A 19,916-nucleotide genomic window follows, 5' to 3' on the forward strand; every position below is an offset into this window, starting at 1 on the left:
CTTGTGCGGGTGGCACATAAAAGACACCATTTCGAGCGTGGCCGTTTTCGTGCAGGTGACACGTAAAAGCACCCACTACACTCTCTGAGTGGTTGGCGTTAGGAAGGGCATCCAGCTGTAGAAACTCTGCCAAATCAGACTGGAGCCTGGTGTTGCCATCCGGTTTCACCAGTCCTCAGTCAAATCGTCCAACCCATGCTAGCATGGAAAGCGGACGTTAAACGATGATGATGATGATGATGATTCATTTACAGTGTAGAAAAAGAAATCCTTGTTTTATGTAACTTTTAAAATTATTCCTTTTAGAAAGGATATGTATGCTTCTTTTCTATACATAAATAATGTATCCAAGTTCTGGTATAAATTTGTAATTCATATTGTATTCATAATTTTATTTATATTTTATAAATATAGTCAAGCTGTGTTTGTCACAGTTACTTTTATAGAGAGAACTGAAAATCTACAATTTAGACTACAAAGATTAGAACTCTGCAATATTTTGCATCTTTATCTTATAATCGGAATATAGTACACAATATTTCATTGTTTCTTAAAATGATAAAATTACTACTTAATTTTAGAGTAATGTTTAACAAAAGAACAATAAAAGTTAGTAAAAGTTATCGAAGAGAAAATGAATGAAGGATAAGTCAATCCATATGAAATGTTGATGTGAAGTGAGATTTTTGTTCCATTTTTATTTCAAAACAGGTGTAAATATTTTAATTACATTTAATGTTGGGACAGGGGTTAAATTAGAATTAAAAGAGAGACTAAACAATATGACATTATCGAAACATCTGAAATAAATTATAATTCAAACAAGATGTATGAATAACAACTTGGGTATTCTGTGGAATAGTGTTGAAAGGTCACAATGTGAAATTGCTTAAATGCCAAGGATATTCATCAAAAATATAATTTTAGGTACTGTACATATTGGTTCCCTTTTATGTGTCTGTATATCATTTTTCAGTCCTAGAATAAGACTGAATAAAAACTATATATTTTTTATGAAATTACTATGAATGCTAATATAATGATATATATATTTAAGGTGAGCAATGTGTACTCTCCTATATTATATATATGTAAAAATAGTTAAGTATGAAATAAGGCAAGTTTATATTCCAGTGAGAAGAGGTGATTTAGATGTTTCAGACCAAGTGGGTCCTTCTTAGAAAAAAAAATGGGTTTTTTTTTGATGGTTTGAAAGAAATTGAAATATTTTAATGTAAGTAATTAGTGGTAGAGGAAAGTGACAAAGCAGTAAATGAGAAAGTGTGTATGTGTGTGTATAATATATATATATATATATATATATATATATATAATTTTATAATTTCTAATTTTACTTGACTTGCTATTATGCCTTATTCCTATTTGCTGCCTTTCAGTGGTTGTATTATTTTGCATCGTTATAGTAATTCAAAACGATTGTCTATTTTAGAGTTCTGCTTGTTTGGCATGTAAGTTAATCTGAGATTGTATCTTGAAACAATGACATTGTGGAAGTATCATGATGGTCATGTAAAACTAACAACACATATATGTCATTACATTCACTTTTGTTTTATTTATTGATAGTATTGTACACCATAAAGTGTCAAAAGATTTTGTCACACGGCTACATCTTAATCGTTGATACAGTTTCTCAGCATCTACTTGACACCAACTTTTTGGCCAGTTTCTATAACTCTTGAAGGATGTTTGTTTATTGTTCATTTATGTATTTATTTATTTATTTCAATATTTTTCAATGTCTTAATTACATTTCTGTTTAAGTACTTCATGTCTTTTACATATCAGTTTGATTCTTTTGTGATGCTTTGGTAAACTCGCTTAGTAAGTTACAAATTGGTAGTTGAGTCTTCTTGGAATTCTTTAACTTTGTTCCATTGTCCATCTTCATTGGGTGTGGGTATTTATGTTTATGAATTTGAGCGCCCCCCCCCCCATGTTTAACTAGTAGGATTTATTGTTGCTTTTGGATTTATATTAGATTTATTTTGGGATAGAAGGAGAGGCAAAAAGATAGATGGCTTGTTTGCTATGCATGTACGAAATGTCTAAATGTATGTTTATATCTGCCTACAATGTATGGCTTATATTAAATTGCATTAAGGTAATTTATTTATTTATAGGCGCAGGCATGGTTGTGTGGTTAAGAAGCTTGCTTTGCACCCACATAGTTTTAGGTTCAGTCCCACTGCGTAACACCTTGGGCAAGTGTTTTCTACTATAGCCTCAACCAAACCAATGCCTTGTGAGAGAATTTAATAGAGGGAAACTGTGTGTGTGTGTGTGTGTGTGTGTGTATATTCTTTTATTCTACTTGTTTCAGTCATTTGACTGTGGTCATGCTGGAGCACTGTCTTTAGTCAAACAAATCGACCCCAGGACTTATTCTTTGTAAGCCTAGTACTTATTCTATTGGTCTCTTTTGCTGAACCGCTAAATACACCAATATCGGTTATCAAACAATGGTCAGGGGACAAACGCAAATACACACACACACACATATATATATGATGGGCATCTTTCAGTTTCCGTCTACCAAATCCACTCACAAGGCTTTGGTTGGCTAAAGGCTATAGTAGAAGACACTTGCCTAAGGTGCCATGCAGTGGGACCAAACCTGGAACCATGTGGTTGGAAAGCAAGCTTCTTACCACACAACCATTCCTGCACCTATATCTATCTATACATATATAAGTGTGTGTTTGTTTCCCACTACACCTTGACAACCAGTGTTGGTTTGTTTACATCCCTGTAACTTAGCAGCTTGCCATAGGAAGCCAACAGAATAAGCATCAGACTTTAAAAAATAAGTACTGAAGCTAATTTGCTTGGCTAAACCGCCAAGGCAGTACTCCAGTGACTGAAACAAGTAAAAGTTAGTTTGTAGTGTAGCATACAATGTTTGTGGAGGTGATGATACAGCTTGTTATTTATGGTAAGGAATATATATATTTGCGCACACACACGCGCGCACGCACGCACGCACACACACACACACACACACACACACACGGTCAGCTTGAGGCTGTAGCAGAAGACACTTGCCCAAGAGACTGAACCCAGAACCATGTGGCTGGGAAGCAAACTTCTTACTACACAACCATGTTTGCACCTGTGTGGCACCTCTGCGGCTATATATAATAATAATAATAATATACAGCTGACTTAGTGAGGATGGGGCAGCATCTGCATTATGTATTCTCTCATTGGTTTTTGATATTTTAATATTTTTAATTGATTAGTTTATACAATTTCTAACAATTCCTACAAATTTATAGTTGAAAATTTGCTTACAAGCCTGTGAGATTTTATTTCCATGATAATCACGTGTTTGGGCATATTGTTTTTGACCCATTGACGCATTATAAATTATTTCAAATATCGTGCTTTTTGATTAATTAATCAAAATATTTAATGCTGCTCTTGTTTTATTATCGATTTAATTTGTATATTAAGGTATCCAAGTTTATCTACCAAGTTTGTTTTACAGCCTGTCTAATCAACTAGTAATTAAATGTTCTGTTGCTCTCCAACGATAATTTCATTTAATACAATTTGTTTATTCTAATCGGGTTTTCAATTAAAGAAATAATCTTTAAAATCGTAAAGGTCCCCTACTTTCAATTGATCTTTTAGCAGTCTATATAGCTATTGCTCAAGTATAATCAACAACTGCTGCTTTTCATTCAGGCAGTCATCAAAAGCTTTTAAATCTTTCAAACTGCAATTCTCTCCCTTTGATCTAACAGTAAAGCCCTTTATTTTAGTGACATGTAGACAGCTTCTTGTTGTCTCAGAATATTAGATCAGTCTAATATCTTTCTTAAATCGCTCAGATTGTATTGCTACCTTGCTGGCAATTTAGTCGACATTGCTGTAGTCATAGAGTCAAACTGTTATCCTCACCCTTTTCCCTGTGACGTCAGAGCATTTGCTATCTTATCTGACAGAGTTAAGTATGGGATTAGTGGCAAGCTTCTCTCTTGGAAGTGGCTGTCGAGAAGATCATGGCTTAGTGTCCATCACTGGCCACCATACTGCAGTGTAGAGTGATGGGATTAGAAAGATAAAAAGGCCTAAAATGAAATCTTGACAAGGAGACCTGTTGGTGTTTCTATCATATAACATTTTGTTGCTGTGGCTATTTGGTGGTTTGCAAAACTTAAAGTGGTCACAGAAGTCAAAAATGATGGAAAGGCTGGATTTATGATGGCAAAGTTCAAAGCTGCATAATTTTCCATCAACGGATCAGCAGCCAAAGACTAGCACTTAGATCATTTTTACTTTTTGGTTTTTGCTTGTATCACAACTTAAACATAATCATTATATGAGAAGATTGTGGCTTTAAGAGATTTTCGTTTTTGTATTAATGTTTTAGACTTTATGGTGCATCTTGTGGTTTTGTTTTTTGTTTTCTTACTCAAATATTTTTTTTTTTATATATATTTTACCTAAGAAAAATTATTTAATGTTGTCTATGTTAAGAGAAAAGAGAGACAGAGTGTGTGTGTGTGTGTGTGTGTGTGCATGCATGCACATGCATGTATGTGCGTGCATTCATGTTCATGAAAGTGTGTGTGAGTTGGCGTGTCTGTCTTCATATACAAGTTGATATTTTACTTTTATCTGTGTGAAATATAATTTCTTCCCTGTAACTAAACAAAAATGCTGAGATATTTTCCATTTTCTTTTTTTACTTTCTGAATTTCTTAGGAGGTGTTTTTTTTTTTGTTTTTTTTTTTGTTTTTTCCTCCTAAATATAGTATATAACTATATCTTCCTCTTCCTGAATGCTGTTGACTCAATCTTTCTGATATCATTATCATCGACATTGTCAACACCATTACTATCATTATCTCTGTTTCATGCATGGATAAGTTAGACTATATACGTCTTCAACTCCTTACTTTCAGTCCTAATTCTTATCAACAATAACTACTACACTGCAAATTTTTCTTTGTCTACTCTTGTTTTCTCTACCTTTTGTTCACTCAGTTATTTTCATTGATTTCTACCTCATAAACATAGTTTTCAAGTATTATATCAACACTAATTATTAATGGTCTGTTTACTATTATTGACACACTTTGCATCATTAGAGCATTTCATACTTGTTTCTTTCATTTCCATAGTGTTACTGGTATGCTATGCATATCTTCACAAATGCTTCATGTAATCCTTTGTCTGTAAGGAACAAGCCTTACTAGAGAATTCTTTCTTTCTACTGAAAAATCCTTATTACTATCTAGTTGTTTTTTGCTTTTTTTATGTAAGCAAAATTAAATATTTTCTCCTGTATCCTACACAATAAAAAAGAACATAGCTCTCCTGCTCCTTATATTTAGCAATCTTATACTGATTGTCCTTGTGTAGACAGACTTCTAGCAAGCAGAAACAAAAGATTAGTGCTAATCACCCATTGAAGGATTTGTCTGGTTGCAGAAGGCCTTATAATTTATTTCTTTATTGCCCACAGGGGGCTAAACATAGAGGGGACAAACAAGGACAGATAGAGAGATTAAGTCGATTACATCGACCTCAGTGCGTAACTGGTACTTATTTAATCGACCCCGAAAGGATAACAGGATGTAACTAAATATTGCAAGCTATTTTGCTCAAAACTCTACTGATTCTATTATCCAGTTCCTGTAAGAGAATCTTTCGTTGACATGATTTCTGGTTTTTCATTTTTATCATCATTTTTTAAATGTTCTGTTTTAAAATTGCTGTTTTGAAAACTTAATCGTATTAACCGATAATAGTTATAAATATAAAAATTACATATTAAAGTTATTCAGTGTTATATTATCGTTGCTTAACCCTAGGTTAGCTCTGAATGGACAGAATTATGTTCAAAAGCATTTCAGCCTAAAAACCTTCCCATATTTTTAAAGAGTACATTGGAATACAATATGTAATGTAACTTTTCTTTATTTAAATTGGTAAAGTATGATTTGGAAGAAATTTGCCTCATATTTAATTGGCCAGTGGATTTGTGTGATTATGATTTGTCTATATTTTCAGTCAGTTTTTATTTGCTTTTGCTGTACCTGATAAAACAGGACAGCACAACTCATGCGTTGTCCTTAACCACTACTCTGATCAATCCTGTGTGCTTCAAATAAGATAAATATTACTGGTGATTGAACAGTAGTTAGTCCTCTTACATGGTTATTATTTTGAATTTGTTTCAGAGTTAATATCAGTCTGTAAAGTGCTTTGTAACAAACTAAAAGAATAATACACTCAATAATTTTCAATAAAATCTGAAGTAAAAGTATGCAATAAAGAAATGAAAACATATTCAATAAACATAAATGTAAAAGTATCAAAAAGAAAAAAGAGAAATTAAGATATTGTATGTGATAATTTCAAGTCCAAGTCCTGTTAATTTAGTAGTGTTTCTTAAGAAATTTCTCAGTTGTAAGGTTAAGGTATTTGATTACTAACCACTTAGTGAAGAGCTCAAAAGTTAGGGATGTGTCATTGTTATGAATTATTAAACAGTGTATGAATGTGACAAAAACTGCTGGCTTTTATTTGAAATAATGGAAGAAGGAAATTAAAAAAAGAAAAAGAAATTAACTGCAAGGGAAGCAAAAGAAGCTGCAGATTCATTTGTGATAGCAAATGAAATATTGAAATTTTCAGTAGATAGGAGTTGCACTAACCACTTATTTTACTTGCTAGTTTCGATAAGAAGCTGTTATTTCTGGTGTCTGGCATGAAATAGAAATAAATTATGAAGGTTTGAAGACAAATCTAATAAGAATCAATGAAGAATTAGCACAGGGCAGTTGAATTAAAAGTGTCAAGCTTGGTTCTCAGAAAATTTAGTCATTGTAGAGATATCTAAACTATTTATAAACAGCTAAAAATATCAGTGTGATCAGTAGAGTATTTCAGTTCCACTCAGAAACTTGAAACTTATAAGAGCTCTTCTATGCAACCCCACCCCCCATAGCATTCAGGAATAGTTTTTTTTTTTTTTAACCTAATTTATAGATATGGAGTACAGGTCAGTGGATTATCAGAATCATTGAAATCTTGGAATAAATATTTTGTGGTATATCTTCCAGTGTTTTACATTCTGAGTTCAAATCATACTAAAATCAACTTTGCTTTTCAGAGTTAATTAGATAAAATACCAGTCAAGTACTGCGGTTGATATTGCCTAACTCCCTAACCTCAAAACTGCTGGCCTTGTGTCTAGATTAGAAGCTGTTATACAGGCAGTATAATGAGTGCACAGAGGATACACCAAAATATTCATACAGTTTTTTCTGGAAGTGAAATCAACCACAGACTAAAAAATTATGAGTGCTCTAATATTTTAATGGAAGTAATATTTTGCAAGCATTCTATGCTAATTGTTGTACTATAAATGGTTTTGTATCTGGAGTGTGTTGTTAGTGAAAGATATTTGGAGAATGAATTCATGATAGAAAACACATAGTTGGCTGGCAGAATAGAATAGTGAGTGACATAATCCTTGTGTCAGAAGAATAGTGCTGTATAATAATGGTTTCTAACATGGGTATAATGTCCGACGTTTTGGGTGATGAATAAGTTGATATCATATCATCCCAGTCCTTAATTGATCCTTTATTTTTGACCCCATTGCAAGGTGTCTTTTTCTAATGCACTAACTTCTACCAGTCTGTCACCATGGTGCTGTATAGTCATGGCATACAGGAAGCTTAACAGAGAACCTGATTTGTCTTGAGTTATTTGTTAGCAACCAAAACAACTTTATTCATGTGGATAGTTTGTAAGCTTCAAGAATAGCTGGGTTAGAATCTTTTTTTTTAATTTTTTTTTTTATAGTTAGACCAAACTATAGAACACTGGTTATTATGATACTTCAGTCTGGGAGAACTGAAGCCATGTTATTTTGCATCTTATGCCAACAGAGAAAAATGGGTAAAACCAAGGATGTTGTGCTCATTTTTTATATTTATTATTTATTTTAATAGTTTGACTTAGGATGATAATTCATTCTGTATGTTTCTATTTTTCTTTGGAAATCATGTTTGTTTTTGAGTAAAATGTGATTAATAATTTCAATATATTATCTTTATACCTGACACTTAGAAAAAAAACATTAAATATTATATGATTATATTTGATTTACTTTTTTAAAAAATGATTTGTATTTCTTCATACATTGGTAATCTGTTTTATAATTGATATTGTTTGCTATCATCAAATCTAAAATGAATGCTTTAATAAAGATATATGTTCGTTTGTGCTATTTCTGGGTTGTATTAATATTTGTTACACTTGTCAATTGGTCTGTTGCATATAGTTAGGTTGAGGGATTTTGTTGTTTAATTGAGGGATTTTGTCTATTTCATTTTACTGTAATATGATCAATCTACAAGCAACATCCATATCCCAGTGATCTTCCTATAACTTGTCTATATCATTATGGATAAATGTAGATCCTCCTATTTTTAGGTTGATTACACACATTATGCCAAACTATCTTGATTATTTTCATGTCTTCTTTTGTGCTATCATCGTCAATAGCATTATCTCCTCTATATCCACATATTATTTTTTGTAATAACATTGCATATAAAGCTATTGCTTTGTAGACTGAAACCTTATTTTGTTTAGTATCTAAAAAACATTCTGATTATCTTGGAGAGCTATTAAAATTTAACTTCTTAAAATATATGAATCTGTGTTAAGTTATTTTGAACTATTGTGTACTGCATTTTAATACATTAAGATTTCGAAAATCTATTTAAATTAAAAAAAAAATTGTTCTTGTGATTGTAACTTTAATTGAAATGCATTTAAGTAGAAGGTTTCTGCTAAAGTGTATACCTATTTTCCATCTTGATATCAAATAAAGTTAAATTGGTTTGTTAGTGTCTATCTTTGTTTCTAATTACACTGTCATTTAAACCTGGCTGACTTATGTTATTGCTTTACTTTAGAGCAGCATCATATTCAACTACTTATTAGCATTGTGTTAACACCACTTCCTCTTCACTACGAAGCTCTTTTATTCTGTTTAACATATTTCACTTGGAAGCTTACATAGCGTATATCCACAATTATCTTACTTAAATCCACTTTGAATACATAAAATGGATTCACTGCTCTTGTCTCCATGCACTGCAGAATAACATTCTTGATGCATGTATGTACATACATTTTACTTTGGAAAATAAATTTAACCTTTTGATTGTCAGTATAAGCAAAAGTTCTGTGAATTTCTTCCAGCCACTATGGACCCTAGCCAGCTTCATCTCCAATGCTGATTATGTCTAAATAAGAGAATTTGTCAAGCATGTCCAGTGATTCATCAGAACAAATTATAACCTCTACAAGTGATTCATACATATTACCAACTTTGCTGATGCAATTCTTGCAAGTGCAAGTTGTTCATCTGTCTATCAGGTATTCCACTACACTTTGTGCACCCATCAGTTAATTTATTTACACTATAATATATTTATAGTCATGGAACAAAACCACTTCTGTGTTTATATTCTTTTTTGAAAGTTGTAGTCTTTAACTTATTTGTTTTTCTTGTTCAAATAATAATTGGGGCATTGATCCAAAAATATAAAGGAAAGTTGATTTTTACGTTAAACTGCCCATTATTTTTATCAACTTACCAATTCTAAGCTATTTTGCTATGATTCTACTTTAATTATTAACACAATCTAATTTCCTTGAAATGTTAACATTTGTTCTATACGTGTTCCCTATACATCAAAACTGACAGCATCAACCTTCTCTAGATTCTTGATTGCATGTGACAAATTAAACAAAAACTTTTCTTACCAATAATTTAGTGATTACTTCAATTAAAAGTATTGAGAAACTTAAAGCTCAAATAACCTTAATGAAATAGAGCAAAACCTCTCAAGTTTCTGCAACTTTAACAGCTAAAGTAAAACATATTAATGTTTTATTTAGTCTTGTACTTCTGGAACCATAATTTCTGACTCAGAATATCCATCAGGAAAACAGTTATTCTATCTGTACGGTTTGTTAGCTACAAGAAAAGGCATTTGCATATTAATAAATACTGAGTAAGCAAAAGAAGTTATTATTTGAGATCTATTTCAGTATACAAAAAAGACCCCTTCAATAAATGTTTATTATTATTATTATTTTCACTGTTCCCATAATGACTCACAATTCTATCACTACCATCACAAGTATTAAATTGAATTACTGTAAAATATGAATTCTATACTTAGTATATTGCATTTCTTCACTACAATTACAGATAAGTATTATACGACCTACAATTACTCATACAAGGTGCATATGTATTTGCATGTATGTGTCGGGTCATTTTGAGTGCAACAGGCAACATGTCATCTAGTACAGTCTGTTACATGGTTGGGTGGCTCATTGGTAACTAACATTCCCACCATGGACTAAGTCTGATGTAGAGGATTTCTAGACACTCAGCAAAGCGAAAACAAGACCTGTCAAAAGGACAGATAGACCTAGCATGAGGTTAATGATTACTCCTCCTAGTTCTTGTCAGAACATTTGCTTAGGAAATGAGTAGAGAGGGCTTTTTAGCTGGAGTGGAATAACCTATTTAGACCATATGGATAGGTCCAGGAAGACAAAGGCAAGAGGAGAAAAATAAGCTGTAGCAGGCAATTTTAAGGCAGTTTCCAACAGAACTGATTTCTGGCAGCCTCCTGCAATTGAGGAGAGATACTAGTCATACTTAGTCATTCTTGCCACTGGATCTATCTCTATCACAGTGAAAATAGTAGTACTCGAACACTTCAGTAAGCTTCATTGTGCAAGTATCTTGCAATGTGGATCATGGATTTTGAATCTCATTGTTCCAGTAATTGTAATGTGCAGCTGCACCAATAAAATATTTCTGTAGTTTCTTTGCTTGTGAGGGTACACAACAGGTATAGTATATGCTTTAACAGTTGCTTTTCTTTTGTTGCTCACATTGTGACATTTTCCATTGATGCTATAAGTAGTTATCAAAGTATCTACAACGTTCATTCAAACAGTACAATCTAACTAATAAGTAGTTTTTACTGTTTTGTGAGGATTTTTGAAAGTATTCAGTTATGAAGATATGTGAAGTTATTTAATTGTAAATAGTCATCAGATTTTATGTTAACATTGGAGAACATGTGAACTGGGGGAACAGAAACCGTATCTTAAAATTCATTTTGATCACATTAGATTTACAAACTTAACCAAAATTTTTAAATGTAATTTTCCTTTTTTTATATATAATGTAAAATTAATTATTAGTTATATTCAGATTTTCTTCTTTTTCTTTTTCTTTGACAAATTATTAGCAACTTCATTTATTTTTCTATATAAATAGATAGCTAGTATGCCACCAAACACAATCAGTTACTAAGTATATATTAGTATCTGTTATTAATTATAAGAAAAATTTAACTTCAAGGATTGTTTTCTTTTCATTTTTTATATATGAAAAATAAATTTAAATATTATTTTTGCTTCTCATATTATGTTTATTGTGACTATTATATTTTGTTTCCCTTTTTAAAAAAACTTTAAACAGTTTAGGAATAATTTCATTGAATTTATAAAATATACATAGATATCTAAAATACAAACAGTTGTATTAAAGATTATTAAGTAAGAATATTAGGAGTACATTGTGTAGAAAAATAGTATAAAGTATATGCTTCCAAATGAGAATTTCTGAAGAAATTTTTTGTACATTGTTTTTAATTCGCTTTCGTAAAATCCTCATCAACAATTTAATGTTTTTCCATGCTTATATGGAGCTGCTATAAAACATATCACCACTCCTTTTTCATCTTTCTTCATCTTTCCCATGAGACCCAGTGTTCTGTGATCTGATTTTATCACTTTTTTTATGTTTCCCCAATCTTTTTCAACACCCTCCACCAACAAGCACGACACTTTTCCACTCAGCACTCATTTTCCATTTGCATCACCTGTCCATACCAATGTGGTCATCTCTCTTGCTTGCTTCAGCTGATGCCTCTAATGCTTAGCTGCTCTTGCAGCTCACCTTAAGTCTCTTTAGTACTTGAGATTCTTCCCCATTCAGTCCCCATGCAGCATCACATATCTAACACATATACCATACATTTTACCCTTTACATGAAAAGTAAAATTTTTGTTGCTATTCATGTTTCTGATACAACCATCTCCACCAGCATCTAAGTAACAAATTATCAACTACATTTAATTGACCATCTTAGAAGGTCATGGTTTTATTTCATAGTTCTTTGTACCACAAATGGTGCCACTATGACATTTGATGTACTGGTACTGAATTTTTAAATTAGTCATTGTTGATTATTGTAAGAATTAAAATCAAAATTAAAATTATTCCTAAAAATTGAAACCATCCATTTTCATGTCTTTGGATTAATGTTCATGACTACTGCCATGGTCATACACACGTAATTAGTAGAACTTAATATATTTCAATCGCATGAAATAATTACGAGCTTTTACAGAGCTTTTTACAATGGTAAAGAATAACATAGTAATTCCTTGCAGCAGGAAGGGCAATGCCATTGAGTACTATATATATTAACCAAAAATATAGTGCAACACCACTAAGGGATAAGTGCTACTGATCCTCAACTAGTGTAATACGCATTATGACAAATTTAAAATTTAAAAAAGAACTTAGGTTTTTGCTCTGATTACAAGAACCCTTTTGAGAATAATGTGGTAAGTATGCAGGCAACTTATACACTGAAGTTGAATCAACAAAATTATTAGGTAATATGATTACAAGTTACACAATTCAGGCATGACTTCCACAGTCCATTATCAGTATGAAACTCCTCCTTAATACAGAAATACCTTGATGCTATTTGAGACTGCATGCATATTCATACATGTCTAGGCAGATAATTTCATTAGCATTAATCTTATGTTAATGTCTCCAATAATTGATTGGAACACACTTGTTACTTTATTGGTGCTTGTGATGATACAGGTTTGTGTGAACTTGAAAATATTCTTTGTATTTGTAAAAGCCTTATTTTGAGATGATTGTATTGAAGGTGCAAATCTGTGCAATGGTTAGAATGCCTCATAACTTGGTTCTCAAGTTGGAAAAATCCTTGTGTGCATCATATCACCATAAGCTGATTGTGATATCATCTTAGAAGGGAGTATTTCTATGTCATGAATTGATTTACACCTTCATTGTAATATAATAGACATTATTTACACAGTAAGACTATTTCTGGAAGTATAATGTAAGCTTCAACTCTGTCTTCATTGACCTGATCTAAGCATGTGACACTGTTTACAATATGCATTACGGATTATTTTCAGGAAGCCAGAGTACCCACAGAAGTACTTCTCCAACTGTTTCATGACAGCAGAAATATTCTTCATTAGAAAACCTTCTGCATGATCAAATAGAAAAATTATGAGAATTGGAACTTTTTACTTCTTTGTGTGCTCTTTAACTTTTTTCATCTTAAATTTACTACTGCATGTTGGCTAAGTACTGTTTGTTATGATAACTGTTAAGGTTCATCCTGAAACACTTGAAAAGTTCATCAAAGAAATGCTATTTTTTGGTGTTTGCTGATGTTTCAGATTCTTAGAACTTTTAATGGTGTTTAATTTGATCCAATGTAGAACTAAAATGTTTCACTCTACAAGTATGCTTTCTATTTATTTTGAATCATATAAGAATAACAGCAGCACAATTTCAGGTAGCAAATCTCCTTAACAATTATTTTGCATTGAAACATGTATTTACAAAAAGATTGCACTGAGTTCCTGCCATATAAGAATTTTTGACTTTCCTCTAAACTTAAAATATATATATATATAATCCAATGAGATAACCTCTGCAATCACTTGACTTGACAAAAATAGCAGCCAAATGTCATTCAAATTACAACCTATTCAATGTGGTTGCTATTTAAGGTTGTAGTATGGTTAACCCTTTAGCAGTTAAACCAGCCATATCCAGCCCAAATATGCTACCTGTTTTATATTCTAGCCAGCCAGATCCAGCCTATCACATCTATCCTTCAATGCTATTATAAAATATGCAATCACATCATCATAATTTTGAAGCTACAAAATAATGCATGATTAATTAAAAATGTGAATGAAAAAGCATTACATTCGACAGAATAATTTGAATGCTAAAGGGTTAAGGCTGTATTAAAAAAAATATGATACTCATGGCTGTTGCATCCTTGATTATATATCTTTCTGATCAAGCTGATGTTGGGCAAACAACTACAACTCAAGGTGTGCAAAGCCATTAGTCTTCATCTCTAGTGTATAATGAGGATTTTTAGCATGGGTGCATCAAGCAGTTGGAAAAATCCTATGCAGATTCCCAACACACTCTCTACATTTACTACAAAGGCTATGTTCTTAACTAGGTTGGTTCTACAAAAATTGCAGCGAAATGCCTCAAGCTATAGTTTCAGTGATTTGAATGTGTCATCTATACAGACAAGAATTCCCAAACAATGTTAGCTAATGGTTGTCACAAGTAAAGATTTAATAAATTCTCAGCAAAAGCTAAAACAGATGATAGTATGCTTGCAACAGAAAAAAAGATTGCCACAAGTAGTAGTAGTAGTAGTAGTAGAAGTAGTAGTAGTAGTAGTAGTTGCTTTGCATTACCACCTGCTGCCAAACTTGATCCAAACTGACTGAAGTAGAATAAAATTTGTAACAATCATAGCACATATGCCAGTAGATATTGCTACTAACTTCATTATAGAAAAATTTTTAAAAAACAAGGAGATTTTGTGTTCTGGAAATGAGAAATTACTCGGAATGTGGGATGTGGAATAAGAATATTGTTATGGTACACAGTGTATGCCAGAAAATGCAATTTTTTTTTTAAATTAAGTTTTTGTACATTATTTTCTTTCTTTCATTCTTTAGATCTTAAATTTAAATATTAAGGAATTTTTACATTTCCCTGATTTGGAAAGTTTTCTTCCAGTGTTCTTTCTGTGTTATGTATTAAATTTTCATTTAGATTTTTGGCTTTTATCTTAGAAATTTTAGCATTTGTTATCATTGTTATATATTTCTTCCTTAACTCTTATTTTTCCTGTAGTAAAGTGATCACATCTAATTCCAGTTACAAATGTTGTTACTTTTTATGTTGCTTTCACCATTTTTTGTTCTTTGTTCTTTTATTTATTACTAACGTTTTCTATGATTAGATTTACATAGAAAAATTACAAATCAATGATGATAGAATACATGGTAATGTTATTGCTACAACAAGAAAAGAATTGTTATATTTATCCATAACTTTCTGTTCAATTTTATGTGTTAGGCGTCTGACAGGATAACATCTAAATTATCATCTTGACATTATGCTAGCTGCAGTATTTATGCTCACCAGCATCTTGGTAAAATTATCATTGCCTACAAAACTGAAATGAAGAGTCATATTGAATTTTATACCTTGTATCTTTCAACAGCTTACGACTAAAAAATCCCAGCAGATCCCCAGTAAATGAGGCTCATGCAAAAATGTCTCCTTAATACCTCAATTATGCTATCTAATCTGCAACATTTTCAAATACTTTCGCACTCTGATCCTGTTTAAGTCTAGGACTTTGTTTCTCATTTGACACAGATTTGAAAGTTTTGGTCACTGATTAAATGTCAATATTTGACAGAACAGAAACACTGTTCATAAACAATTGATGACTGATGCGGATTTTAAGGTTGTTTAAAAATAAAACTAATCTTGAATTTACACAAACATTAATGCTACTAAATTACTATTGCAAGTTGCTATGCCATTTCCAAACAAATGATAACCTTAATATAATTACATTTTTCTGTTCTTTATTTTAATTATTACTACACAAATGATATACAAATCAGTTTCAAATTGTTTCTGTTCAAATGTGTATAATGTTTTTTTTTTCTCCTTCTTTTATTAAATACCAAAATGTGAAGTAATTTGAATTTTAATTTGATTGAATTAACCTACTTTTATAAAACTATCTAATTCATATAAAATGCATTATAACAGAAAATTCTCTTATCTTTTTATCTGGGTTATAAGAGAAATATTAAAGTATTTCTTTCATCTTTTATTCATTATTAGCTTCTTGAAATTACATTTATATATACATGGTAAGATAATGAATGATAATTCAAATTAACAGTAAATTTCTTTAAAAAAATGATGTTATGGAAACTCCTGGGACTTTTGTTTTTGTTGGTTATATTTTAACATTAGAAATATAGAATGCTTAATCCTTTTATTTATCAGAGTATTGAATTCATTATATAAGTTTATATCTAAGATTTAGATTTAAAAACTGCTCCACATTGTATCAGTAAATGAATTTATCTTAAATGAAGAGCTCTTTGTAAGTAAATTGTGACATGAAAACTCTTTTGTTGATAGATGAATTCTAAATTAATCACCTTGGTAAGAAGTTTTTTTCTTTATTTCCCTAGTTTGCTTGTGTTTAACAGTAGCTACCCATGAGCTCCAATACAATTATTCAAGCAAAATTATATCTCTAATTCATTTGCTTTTTTTGTATCTTCATCAGTGGTATACACTTGATGTCTTCTTACACAACTCCCCATAACTTACCACTCATCTCTGCTTTTGTAATATTTGATCACTCTATTTAGAAATTTCACAATATTCCTTTAAGCCACATATTCTTAATATTTATTTATTTATTTTTGAGTCTTTCGTAAGTGTTGGTGATACAGAGCTGTGTTGTTAGCACTTCTAGCATGGTCCAGGCTCACAAAAAGACCTGAACTCAGCAGCATTATCACTTTTACAATGCTTCACTGCTTATAACACTGAACCATTTCACTGTTGTACTACTTACAACTACGTGAGTTGGGTCATCTGAACATAGTACAATGCTAGTGACAGGATATACACCACCAAATCCTTAGTTGGCTGTCCAGTATATTATTTCTCTTATGAGCCCAAAATATTTTATATTTATATAGTTGTTAACCTTCTATCAAAGCCAAATATATTCCACTATGCTATATTACATTATAGCTGGCATTGTTTCTTTCTTTTTTTTTTTTCTTCTTCAGCACAATAACCCTGTACAACATTCAGAAAGAGGTTTTCCCATCTGTACATCTCTGTCTAGAGTCAAGTTGTGTTTCCAACTATTTCTGCATTACTACAACAAATTCTAGTCATGTATACTCCCTCCAAAATAACCAGCTTTTTGTTTCATGTGTGCTACAATGTCTGATTTCCAAGCCATTAGAAATTTTTATGTCAATGGTGAATATCAGTGACTATCATCATAATAATGATGTTTATTTTCCCCATGGTTTAAAAAGATGTATTTGTACCTTAATTTTACCTTAGATTGTTTTCAAGTTTACTATAACTCTCTTTCCAATTTTTTTTTTCCAAGTTCTTTTCATTTCTTGCAAAATCTTATTTGTTCTACGATAAATTTTTCCATCAAGTTACATCACTTTTTCACTGAACCATTCACCATGATATAGACATTATATGTCTGTACCAAATAAGTGTTTTTCCTGCATATATCAGCAATACTTTTGATGCTTAATTTCTTTCTCAAATTTCTGTAAGTTCACATCGAATATCCGTTAGACCATATCTGACCTATTCCTCACACTTTCTGTTAGTGTTTAGTGTCTTTCTGGCAGATTTATTTGTTGTTCCCTAAAATATCTTCCATTCCTATGCAGCCTTCATCATTAAACTATCAAATCATAAGCTCCATCTCAATCATTATGTTACTTTACTCAGCTAACAAACCTTATATGACATCAAAACTAGATTACAAAACACTGGTTTATAAATTGTCTTGCAAAGAATTGAGGGGGAAATATTGGAAAATATCAGAAATTAAGGTCGTGTTTACCATAAATTGAACTGTATTTAGAGCATCATTTGAAATTCTACAACACAAACAGATATGACTATCAGTAACTAATCAAAGCTATATATTTGAATAGTACAGTATGACCATTTATATTTGTATTTCTGAATAGATTTGACATGTAAAATTTGGAAAAATTAAAATAATTAAATACTTATATTTTTTTTTTTGTTTATATAAAGCAAATTATTTGATATATAGAATATAAAATAAACTGTAAAACTTGTCAACAACAACAAAAAAGATCTTAATCTTCTTAATCTAAGGATGTTAGTGATACTAACATTGAGTGAATTAGTTAGCAGCTCCACTTTTGGAGTTCACATTTACTTAGTTTAATCTTGGCTGTTTTATTCAAAGTTTTGCTTTTATTATTTAAACTTTAAGTGACTATCCAGGATTCTTTTGTTAATATTGGATGAGAGGAGTTAGAGTCCATTTGAAAATGTTATTATCTAAAAGAAGGATTATCACCTATATCTTTTCAGTATAAGAACTGTGAATATCCAAAAGCATAGCAAAAAAAAATTGTATATGTGAGTGTACGTATATTGACATTTGCACATGTATAAACCCATAAAAATTCATATGTCCAGCACTGCATACATATTTCAAACAAATGTCATGTTATAGAGTTACTTCAAATTTTCTTTTGCATTTAAAATCGAATTTCTCTTACAGTTTCAAGAGGACAGTAATATTTTGCTTTCCGTTTGACTTAAGGTCTTGTACAATTAACTAGCCAAAGCAATTGTTGCTATTAATGTTTGTATTCAAAAGCTGTCAGTGTTTCATCTATGTGCATCATATATGTGTATACCTGTGTGTGTATTGTTCTGTATGTAATTACATTGATATAAATGTCATGTGTCAAATGCTCCATGAGATCACTGTCTATAATCATGACTTTATACTCACTTTTTCACTCTAATGATATTTTATGCAATACATATGTTCAGGAAAATAGTGTTAAGTCATAACCCTTCAATGTGGGTGTTGGACTTCAGCAGGGGTGCATATTGTAACCTCTTTTTTTCACAACTTTTATGAAGTGGATTGACATGTATAATCATTGTGAAAGTGGTATCACAATCGGTTGGCTGATATTTGCAGACAACATGGTTCTACTTGGCTCATCAGAAGATGATCTCCAGCATGTACTGATTGGGTTTCCTGCCAAGCATTGCAAAGCAAGAATGAAATTTAGTGTTGCAAAGACTGAGACATTCATGACTGAGTCATGTCTGGGGAACATGAAGGCCAATTGACATTGCCATAGTGGGAGATTATTCTCTCTACAAAGCACTGCCGTAACAACTGCATTGTTTCTCTTGCAGTATGATCAGTTGGCCCATCTTGCTGGAACCATGTGCAAGGTCTACTTCCCAGACTTGACTAGCCCAGATTTTTTTCTTGTGGGGATACCTGAAAGAGAGGGTTTACGTTAACAAACCAGAGACCCTAGTGCAATTGAAGGAGAATATCAATAGAGAAATCAGAGCAGTGGGGTCTGAAACTCTTGAGGTGTTATGGTTTTGGAAAGAACACGGGTGTATGAAGCTGAAAAGCGATATCATTTTTCGTATGTGATGTAGTAGTGTTGCAGAATCTGACTGGTGCATATTAACATATGTCATGAGCCAGTGATTGAAGAGTATTGTATATTCCTTAGAAGATTCTTTTAGCCTGCTATGTATATCTTGGAATTATTGAAGAATAAACATTAAGTACATAATTATGATGTATTGCAGTATTTTAAATTTCTTTTATGTAAGTATTAATATATTTTTGAGAAAACATCACATATATTGAAGAATTCTTTATTTTCCATGTGAAAATCCTAACTCTAATATTTAACTAATACTATGTTGTTTTTCAGAGCTAATTGCTCACTTCCTGAGGATTAAAAGAAAACATACTGATTACAGTTCAATGTATTGAAGGTCTTTTTCTTTTATTTTTCTTCAAGTTATTTTTTTATGCCCTACTGATACTCGG

General features: G+C 31.4%; 1 protein-coding gene across 1 annotated transcript in view; it reads left to right on the top strand.

The window, feature by feature from the left end:
* LOC106881402 (uncharacterized) overlaps window positions 1–19,916 on the top strand; it is a 127,978-nt gene that overhangs the window by 67,371 nt on the left and 40,691 nt on the right. The window lies entirely within an intron of this gene.

This window comes from Octopus bimaculoides, chromosome 10 (genome assembly GCF_001194135.2).
Source record: "Octopus bimaculoides isolate UCB-OBI-ISO-001 chromosome 10, ASM119413v2, whole genome shotgun sequence".
NCBI classification, from domain to species: Eukaryota; Metazoa; Mollusca; class Cephalopoda; order Octopoda; family Octopodidae; genus Octopus; species Octopus bimaculoides.